The following is a 10422-nucleotide window of genomic DNA, read 5'->3' on the forward strand; positions in this document are numbered from 1 at the left end:
GTAGAATGCTTTCAGATGAAAGAGCTACATAAAAGTAAAATGAGACTTAACTAATTACATCTAACTCTTGTTTTTTCTCCTCCTCTCTCAGAAATCCTATGAAGGAAAAGATAACAGTTTCCAAGTTCTCTCAGACCTTGTGATTCTGGATTAAGCTGTGTGGAACCGATTTACTTCTGTCAAAGAATGGCCTGTACCCAAGCAAATATGTTAACTTCTCCCTCTTTTTCTAAAGAGCACATATGCTGCCTACTGCAGTTTCTAGCAACTGAGTCTGTAACTGTAGTATTTGAAACTCCTGAAGTCAATAATGGCTGAAAAGTTGTGCTTTGTTTTACCAGGGTGTGGAATGAGACTGTTGCCAGATTGCTAGACCCACTGGTCAGTGATGCTTTTTGAATTCAGAGCAGGACTGCTCAGCTATTATTGTTGTTAGAAAATAATACATGTTGCCATGTTTACCTTTTCTTTTCTCTTCCTTCTTCACAAAACCTCTGTCAAGTAGAAAAGCTTGTGAAGCAGGAACATTGTGCGCCCATGGCTTGAGCTGTGATTCTCAACATAGCTGTCAGTCGGTGAAAGAATTGCAGTTTTGACAATGGCGCTGAAGAGCCATGGCTGCGATGGGTTAGTTACAGCAGGTGGTGGTAAAAGATGATGCGGATAACTTGCAGGCAGATTATCTACTACATCTCGCAGAACATCCAGGAAGATGTGGGTGCTTCCCATTGGAGAATGTGATTAACAGTTTTCTGTCTCTCTGCTGGTAGGCTTACTTATGAACTGTACATAGAATAAGAATTAGGTGGCTCTACCAAAATGAAGGAGAACGTCACAGTAATGTATTCTGAAACCTTATCCTCTAAAATACCTTGAACTTAAAGGGAGCAATCTGCCTGGCTGAGGAAACATCTCCTTCATGTCTCTCACTACAGCTGCGTAAATCAGAGCTTGTCAGCTGCATTATCTTTTCTCATACCGATCTGTCCTCCTTCGTTCTTTCCATATTCTTCTTCTTTCCTTCCCTCAACTTTTACATGGTCTTTAAACACATACGGATACTATTGGCTTTAGAAACCTGAAGAAACTTTTAGGATGCCAAGGCACCTATGACTGTGGTATCCAGATGCCAAGTCTGTAGAAGTCCTTGACAGGTCAGCAGGGCTTAAGGACCGTGGAAATGCCAGTTCCTTGCCATCCCCCAAACGCAAAAACTTGCCCTGCTTCTCCAGTCGTTGCTGATTAAAACCTTACTTTTTAATTTTAAACGGGGCAAACAACACGTTTCAGTGTTCTTAAAAACTTCACTTCAGCTGGTGCATCTTTGCAGCCTTTTCAGCTCATGACAGATGAAGTGCATGGTTTGTTTGTTTTTTACTGATAGTCCCCATATCCTGCAGCTTTTCCCGGGTCATATATTCCATTAAAAAGCAGCCTCTGTTACAGTATATAAAAATAACCCACTCCAGGCCATGTGGTTGCATTGTGAGGCATGTGAGTTCTTTTGGGTGCTCCAGCTACCCCAGGAGGTATGCTGGGCTCTCACTACAACCTCATGCAGACATTTCTTCTGTCTTCTCCGTCTCCTGCACGTAGAAAGCTGTTAATGCAGTATAGAGCCAAACACGTCATGTATGGCTGTTATGCCTTGGTATAGTAAAGTTGGTATTGTGTCATTTTTAATTTGTTATTTTAAGTAAAAAAGAATAGCCTGTAAATGGTTTTTAATTTACCCTAGTCTGTTTACTGTGTGTTTTTTCTAACTTGTGTACCTAGCTGAGCTGTGTAGAAATGTTTTTTGGTTTTAATGGTTTTTCCTGTATGTCAGTCTTTCAAAATGTTTATTTGCTCTTTCTGTGTCTCTCTCTTCCTCCCTCTCTCTCTCTCTCTCTCTCTCTCTCTCTCTCTCTCTCTCTCATTGAGAGGCATTGAATTACGTTTTCAGTAGTAAGGCTTCTTGCCGATATGAAGGGAACTTTTCAGAAAGAGACCTGCTCTGGGTCATTTAATTTTGAATACAGTTTTCAATCGTTCAAGTTTTGGATGGTTTATATCTAATGTGTGTTTCATTTTTTTGGAAAGCTATATTTTGTATTTAGGAAATGGTATACTATTTTGCTATTTGTACTGAGTGAGTACATTGGCATAAATATAAAAATTTATATATATATATATATATATATCTATATATACATATATATGAAATATTCTTTTGCCACACATTTTTGTGGTAAATTTGTGAGTTTGTCTGATGTTCTACCACAACGTGGCGTCTGATAACGGTGGGGGTGGGTTTTGTTATGTCTTTACTAAGTATTTAAGTACTTTTTGCAACATAAATAACTTGTTCATCTCTGGCCATTCCATCAGGCAGTGTATTGTTCCAGTTGGCAGTGGGCAGCTTCACTGTGTTTGATGTGTCCGTCACTCAGCAGTGTGATGTAGTAAGGAAACCCATTTAGGCAACTGTAAAATTACGGGGTTTCATTCAGAATGAGCCATTCAGCTTTTATTCACTGTCATTGTCTATTTAATATTTTACTATTAGCACCTTTGTGTTGTTATTTTTAATTTATAATTACACTAACAATGTTGTTGGAAATTTTAATCACGATAAAGAAAATTTTCCCTACTTCATAATGTCCGGAGCTGCTTTTTAACCCCGAACAAGACACTTTTCTTCCTATGAATTTGTTTTCTTTTCCTCGTAAGAAAAAGTAAAATTCTTGTTATGGTTCATGGAAGAGCAGCCTCGCAACATTGCCTGCATGCTGTCCGATGAGACATAGATGGGTTCTGCGCCTCATTGGATTGAGTACAGCTTCCAGATGGCTGTGGGAGGCAATGGCCTGTAACAGTTCTTCGGAAACTAACTGGTGACTTCTGTAAGATCAACTTATTCACAGTTAGTCCCAGGACAAGGATGTTTGATGACATCCTGCTGACTGAGTGGGCCTACTGTGGACTGATGAGAGATGGGGATAATAAACTGATTTGTATGCTGCTTCATTTTGTTCCATTGTTTGGAAGTGGGAGCATCTTCATGCTGAAACGTTGGTCAGCGCCAAGTCACCAGGGACCAGTTTTCCATTGATTGGTGTCCAAAATAGAACTTATTGTCGGGACTGCTACAGCTCTGGGGCAGGGGAATGTTTGACTTGTGCGTATTTTAAGGTTGCTTATAACAAGGGCTGTGCGACCATGTTCTCACTACTAAACAGCATCTTTACTTTCTGTTGTGTCAAACTTACTGTGTCCATTTTTAGGTCAATGTTAAATGTACAACATTTTGAACATGTGATTTGGTTACAAAAAGTATTTGTCTTCTGAATTAAAACCTTGCTCAGTGGTTGACTAGTGCTTGCGCTGCTACTTGCAAACATCTTTTCAGTTGCATAAAGAGTGAAGTTCAACAATGGCTTTGGAAACAGCTTGCAAGAGTTGTTTCATGGCAGAAGAACCTAAGTATCATGCGAGTCCCCTGTCTCTACTCCTTCAGAGTCCCACCCATGTACTTTCGTGATTTCAGCAGTTGATACTGATATTTGGAGCTTACCCTGGTTTTTGGGGTGTTGTTTTTGGGTGGGAAAGGGGGGATGGTATTTTTAATTTGCTGATCTATTTATTCCATGATTCATCTGCACTGGTCTGGGCAGAAGAGTGGGGTACAAAAAGTGTTTGCCTGTCGAGTTTTTATTGAGGGGGTGGGGCCTAGCCAATCCAATCCTGTTTGGTTGGAAAGTTAGGAGTCATTTAAGGTGATGACAATATGTGTGTGTGTGTGTGTGTGTGTGTGTAATTCTTATCTTGAGTAGTCAGTAACATTTACACGATTGCCTCTTGCACACACTAAACTTAAGAGGCCCGTTTGACTCAGATTACATGCTGAAGAACTTGCTTTTTATATATTTAAGGTAAACATTTACTCTTTTGAAGTACATGTTTTTGTAGCTACCTTTACTAGATGCAAGGTGGAAAAGTATAAAGTTGTATTTTTAGCATGGATTTTCTGTATATTATTTGTCTTTCTCTACTGCCTTGGACCTTTCGTTAAAGCATCTATAGTCCAAAAACTCTATCTGAATTTAGGTGGTTTTCAGCTTTAAATCTTTTTTGCACATTAGCTTTCCAATCCCCTTTATTTGCTGTCTCAACAGCATCTCTGTTATAAGAATACCTAAATAAACCTGTCCTTTTAGCCACCACAGTCCATGCCTTTAGCCAGTCCCCTTGTGTCTGTATATATGATATCAGTACTTAAAAATGGACTGTTCTTAATTCAACATTGAAAGAATAATAGGTTATATGAATAACACTTGTGGCATAGAAAATATTAAGATAAATATTAGTTGAGCAGCTCTTGCCAGTGGAAATGTTTATCTACACTTCCCACTTTGCCAGCCAGTCTGTTTGTTGGCACAGATTGCCTTGACATGGTTTGACCCTTTCAATGGCTCATCCACGCCAAATGCTCTTCCATTATTTTCTTTGTCAACACATACAGTTGAAGGAATAGTTTCAGCCCTGATGCTCTGAAGGAGACACTTAACCACTAGGCATTTATTTTGCTAATTTTGAGCCATCAGCAGGATGAGCAGTGTCCATGGCTGGGTACTTTGGATTAGTTCTAAATCAAAATAAGAGACAAACAAGATAACGTCTGTGAATTTTAACTGTCTTAGCCCTACACTGATGGCTTTTCCAATTGCAAGTGTGCACATTTCTCTAATAGGAACAAGGCTTGACTTTTCTAGTCTTCCGCTGTGATTTCAGGATGTGTTGTCCTGAAAGAAGTAATATCTACTGCATTGGTTAGATTTTTCCATTCACAAATTGTCCTTCCAAAGCCTTCAAAAAGGAAAAACCGTTCAGAAGCTCAAGCACCCTCTTTTAATGTAGCTTAAACCTTTCCAAGCAGCAAGAAAGTCTGTTTTGTTTAAAGCTTCATCAGTGGAATAAAGAAATTTAAGTTCACCCAAACAGGCAAAGCTTTAATAAGTTATTGAAGATGAGGACATCAGCATGTTGTTTTCAGTTGCAGCTCACATGTTGCTCTGTTACTTAAAAGTTATTAGGCTACCTAGTCAAAGCATGTATAGATAGATTAGTGCAAATGGGTGCAAGCGTATAGCTGAATAATGGAAGTGAGAAGTAGGGGGAGGAATTGCATAGGGTGCTCTGAACCAGGCATTTTAGGTGGAAAGTGAGACCAGGAATATTTAAGGTGGTTGCTGAAGGGAGAAAAGCAACCTGCTTTAGAGTGGTTTCTGGGAAATAATTTTGCAGGGGGAGTGGTCGGAGGTCAGTGAAGTTTAAAAGTGAGCTAGTTGGTACTCATCCATTTTTGTCAGTATTCGTTGAGTCTTTGGGACAGGTCGTGAGAACTCCATGCTTTTAATAAGTAAGTCCAAATTCAGATGCAGTTATGGTAACTGTGTGCAAGTAGTGAGTGAAGCATAGAAAAGCAGGGACACTTCTGTACACACACTTGTCTATTTGAGGCCCATCATAGAGAACTGCTGTGCTATATGTAGTTAAATAGAAGAAAAGATGAGACATGGCAGAGGAAATATAGCAAAAAATGTACTTGTAGTTGTCTAGGTTAGTCTGCATTTTTTGAGAGGCAACTTAGAAAAGGATTTTCCCTTTTATATAATCAATGTATATATATGCAGATATGCCACACCTGTATATTCTAGACCTGTACATATGTATATAGCTGGAATCAAATATCATACATATATTATTTAGTTTATTGTATACATGCATAACATACTGTTATATCAACATTTTTATAAAGCTGACATAATTAATTTTTCCATAGTGCGAATTCACTTACCAAGCTCACCTCAGTAGCTGAGTACTAGTTATGTCTGTGTGTGTAAATATGATATATGTCTGGAACAATTAGTAGTATAACAGTAAGTGTTGTCCTAGAAACGTGTTTTGCTTTTCAGCACTTCGCTGCTGTCTGAACTGTTGCTTGCTGTTCTGGTTTTTTCCCACTATTTTATTGCCGTTTGGCAAATTTGACATTTGAAAAATGTGCGGAACCGACAGCCTGGCGATCCCGGTCCCGTGTCCTGGGTCCGTCTTGGCAAGGGCAGCAGCAGCACGTGCTTACTGCTTTCCAGACAAGCTGCTGCTTTGCCAGTTTGTCTTAGCCCTTCCAGGAGGGACCATCTGGCAGGATTCATTTTTCAGTGCTTGGCCAGTAGCACAAGAATGAATGTTGTTTTGCAGGTACAGGTCCACGAGGAACTGGACTGAGGCCAGTTATTCCTGTTCAAGAGGGGCCCCTAACCCCTGTCAGGGGGGCAAAGACTTCCAGCTGCCACTAGGCTGAGTTGCATTTGAACTAAGGACCTGCACCTACTCCTGGGTCCTCCCTCTTCCTTCCTTGTTTAATTTCTGTATAAAAAGATGCCCCCAAAACAATGTAATGTCATCATAGGATTTTGAGGTGGCTTTGTATGGAAGCAGTCTGACCAAGAAGCGTTCCCTGTGGGTGGTCTCAGACTGAGTGGGAGCACTGCTTTTGCCTGTGCTTATTTCTTACGTACTTAAGAGATTAAACTCTTAAAAGGAATATTGATTCTTAACAAAGATGCATAGCAGTGCATTTTATTTCCCAGGCCACACCAGGAACCTGAGAGCAAGATTATCACCTTGAATTTGGCATGTGCTTGATTCAAACCATCTCTACCAAACCCCCCTTTAGTGCCCAGTGCAAGTGACCTGAATTCCCTTCTCTTCCTTATCTTTCCTCCTGTCATCCCTCACTAACGCTCCCTTCTACAGAGAAACCTTTTAATAGTTTGTGCTTCTCCAGACTAAAAATTATCCCACAGTATATACAGCCCATTCAGGCAGATACGAGGGTGGTGATGCTGTACCTTCTTGCTGTGAACCCAACCACAGCTCGCTGCAAGGAGCCCCCCGACACTTGTTCTGGTGGAACCACCATGTGAGCACCGGATCTTCAGCCAGCGCAAAACGCCACAGCTTCGTAGTTTCCTAGTAGCTCGGGTCAGGAGGGACCTGAACAGACCATCTCACCTGACCCCCTGCCACAGGCAGGGGTGAATGCTGGGCTCACAAAACCCCAGACAGGTGATCGTCCAACCTCCTCTTGAATTTGCCCAAGGTAGGGGCGAGGACCACTTCCCTGGGAAGTTGGTTCCAGATTTTGGCCACCCTAGCTGTAAAATATTGCCTTCTGATCTCCAACCTAAACCTATTCTCCATCAGCTTATGACCATTGTTCCTCGTCACCCCAGGTGGTGCTGGGGAGAAAAGGGCTCTGTCTGTTTGCTGCTGATCCCCCTGATGAGTTTGTAGGGAGCCAGCAGGTTCTGCCTCAGGCTCCTCTTGCTGAGGCTGAACAGGCTCAGGTCCCCAGTCTCTCCTCTCCTTCATTCAAGCCCATGGCGGTACCCGCATCAACACCAGCTGAGGGTCTGGCCCAGGATCCAGTCCGCACAGAGGTTCCAGCAGGTAGGGAGGTTAGGACCAGGTCCTGGCTCTTGACCTTGTTTAAAAAAACAAACCAAAATGTCAAGTTCTGGATTTTGCGGGGTTGGAATAGGGACGCTCTGTCCTGCCGAACGGGCCACGACCAGTCTGAAGCCGTTTCTATACCGGCTACTACTTGTTAGGGGATTGGAGTCATGTCCTCTTATCACTGTTTGCCTTTGGGTAAGCTCCAAGCCGCCCCAGACTAGAACCTTCTACCTCTGTTAATCTCTGCATGAACTCAGCACGCTCCTGGTAATCATTCTTTCCCCCCGACTGGTTTGTCTGCCATGTTTTGACTAAAGCGCACTAATCAACCACTGAGCTGTCTTTTCCCTTGTCCTGCAATGTGAAAGTAGCACCAGATATTCTTTTGTGCATTTCTGTGTATATGGCTTTCGTAGTTGGGATTTTCCGAGCACTGATACCAGGTGTGTTCAGTTTGTTCTAAGAGGGGATATTTCATTTGCATCTATGTTTTTAGCTATCCTGTGATAACTTGTTGAATATTAAAAAAAAATATTTTGCTTCTATTGGGACATTTGTATACTCGCAACTATATTTCTGTAAACAGCTGCAGTCAAGAATAAAACATTGAAAGTTTTCACTTTGCAGTGTAAACTCCTGTCGTGTTCTTTCAGACCGCGAGAAGAGAGCAGCTGCTTTTAGTACTTGCTACAGCCGTGGTGCTGGTCATGGTAGCCTCGTGGCTTTGAGCTGAGCCAAAACAGGGGATGTGGAGCCCAGGCTGATCTCCTTTTGGCCACCTGTTTGGGATCGCCATGTAAGCGAACACTTTGTACCCTGCCTGCATCCTTTCCCGAAGGCTTTGTCCTGGAAACTGGGTCTCCCATTCCCAAATTGGTCTTGGTCTGATTTCCTCCCCCCCCACCCTTGCTGCCTAGGAAACATAAAATTGCCCCCCAGGATTTCCCTTCCTGTGAACTCTCTCCCGATCCCCCTCACCTCCCATCCCTCCAGGGCTCTGAGGGCGATGTTCTTTCAGAACGAAGAGGATCAGAAACGGGCACAGTAGTCCCATACTGACATTACACTTTCAGTATTTCTTCTTCTGTCTTTCAGGTAGAGTAGTAGCCTGGTGTCTGTTCTTGACCATCAGCATACACCGAACCAAAAGCAGTGAGCCGGCATAGTGACACGTTTCTATTTACTGTTTTTGCGCGTCGCTGACATTAATTTAAAACGCAGCGATGTATGCGAGTGGGTCAGAGCCTTCCTTCTGCATGCACATCATCGTGTCTTCGGCCACATCGGGCAGCATGAGAGCAGATGCAATTCAGCCGCTGTGCTCCAGTCTGGAATTCCTCACAGGCTTCCTGGGTCTTGACCGAGCACAATAATTCCCTCAGCTGCAAACTCTCAGGCCAAGATACCATGGCTTCAAACCGTTCTCACTGTGTATGTAAAAGATCCCCAAAGCCTCATGTTCCCCCTCACTGTTGGTCAGAGACTAAATCATTTGTTGGATGCAATTTAGGAGGAATAAGAAGAGCAAAAAATAATAATTTTTGGATTATGAGGTATAGAAGCACACAGAGACCCTAGTCCCTTGGCTGGCCTGTCAGTTGGGTCCACTCCCTGTACAGGATTCCCAGAGGTGTGTTTTCTGTTCTGGTTATTAGGAAGCAAGCAGCCTTCTTGGGTTACAATTCCTCTGGAAAACTTCCATGATTGTACCGAGGACAGTTTCAGAAAATGGCCAATATCTGTTACCTAGCTGCGTATTCAGTCGCATATTTGCAATATTTGTGGTACCATAAAACAAATCCTCTCCCAAACAAGTGATCTCAGCAATAGTTTTCTCATGCAATGAGTTGTCATTCCTAATTTTAGATTTTTAAACTAGAATACAATATTGTGACTCTCGGCTACTAAGGCACCTAGCTATGGAAGAGGGAGAACTGAGTTGTAGAAACAGGGGAGGGGGACTGTGCTAGAATACAAGTTTTAAATTAATAGCAAAAAACCCAAACCAACCAGCCATCAAATCCAGGGTTAAGTAAGTGACCCTTCTTTTTGGAGACAGGCTGGTACGCTCTCTGGCTGGTTTTCCCTTTTGAACATACCTGGTGTTGTTTTCAAAAGCAGCCCCTACAGCTGAGCCAAGAGCAGCAGGGAGGAGTTTGAGCAAGGGGCCTCAGGTAGCAAGACAAGCCTGCTGTCACGGGGCCTCGGAGGCACAATCCCAGTCCTGCGCCCAGCGCTGCGCTGGGTGTGGATGCAGGCAAGACTCTACTGCGCAAACACCTCTGAAGCGGGGCTGCGCCCCATGTTCTGACGGTGCCACTTGGTCGTGCTTGCCAAGTGCTGTGAGCCTCTTGGCCAGGCTGCCTGGGGGAAGGCAGCGCGTTCTGGGTGCAGTTACAAAGCGGTGGGGAAGTTGCACTGAAGCCCTGCGATCTCGGGCAGCGGGGGAGCAGTGGTCCAGGTGCTCCTGCTCCAGTTTTCTATTCCGGGCAGCTCAGCGCTGCAGCAGATAGTTTTGCCACGAGAGGGCAGCCACAACTGGAGACACAAGTAGCAGCTGGAGAGAAAGGTGGTTCACCCCAGCAGGGCTAACTACCTACCACTGCCTGTGATGGGGAAAGTAAAGCCTTTGCTTCTATTGCTCAAAGAAGCATGTGGTAGGTCAGGTCCCCGAGCTCACTGCGCATGCAGGGAGTTAGACTGGTGCTTTGGAAAGAGCCAAAGTAGCCTAGCCATCTGCTGTTTAAGTGCCAGCTGCCTCCAGCCCCCTCTCCTGCTGCACGGGCAGTCACCAAGATGCCTCAGCATCCCGCTGTGACAGCATTACAGCCAGTGCTGGCTAAATGGCAGCAGGCATCTCAGACGCTGAGGGCTTTGCACCTTGGTGCTCTTGATAAGTTTACCCTGAGAAACAAGAGT

General features: G+C 43.5%; 1 protein-coding gene across 4 annotated transcripts in view; it reads left to right on the forward strand.

Moving 5' to 3' along the window:
• Window positions 1-8122, forward strand: part of NFAT5 (nuclear factor of activated T cells 5) — a 101697-nt gene extending 93575 nt beyond the window's left edge. For all 4 annotated transcript variants that reach the window (XM_019487736.2, XM_006258823.4, XM_019487737.2 and 1 more), the window contains one exon: window positions 92-8122. The gene's annotated coding sequence lies outside the window, so the exon portion shown is untranslated. The remainder of the gene's footprint in view (window positions 1-91) is intronic.
• Window positions 8123-10422: the final 2300 nt, after the last annotated feature.

The sequence above is a fragment of the Alligator mississippiensis genome, chromosome 10, assembly GCF_030867095.1.
Source record: "Alligator mississippiensis isolate rAllMis1 chromosome 10, rAllMis1, whole genome shotgun sequence".
NCBI classification, from domain to species: domain Eukaryota; kingdom Metazoa; phylum Chordata; order Crocodylia; family Alligatoridae; genus Alligator; species Alligator mississippiensis.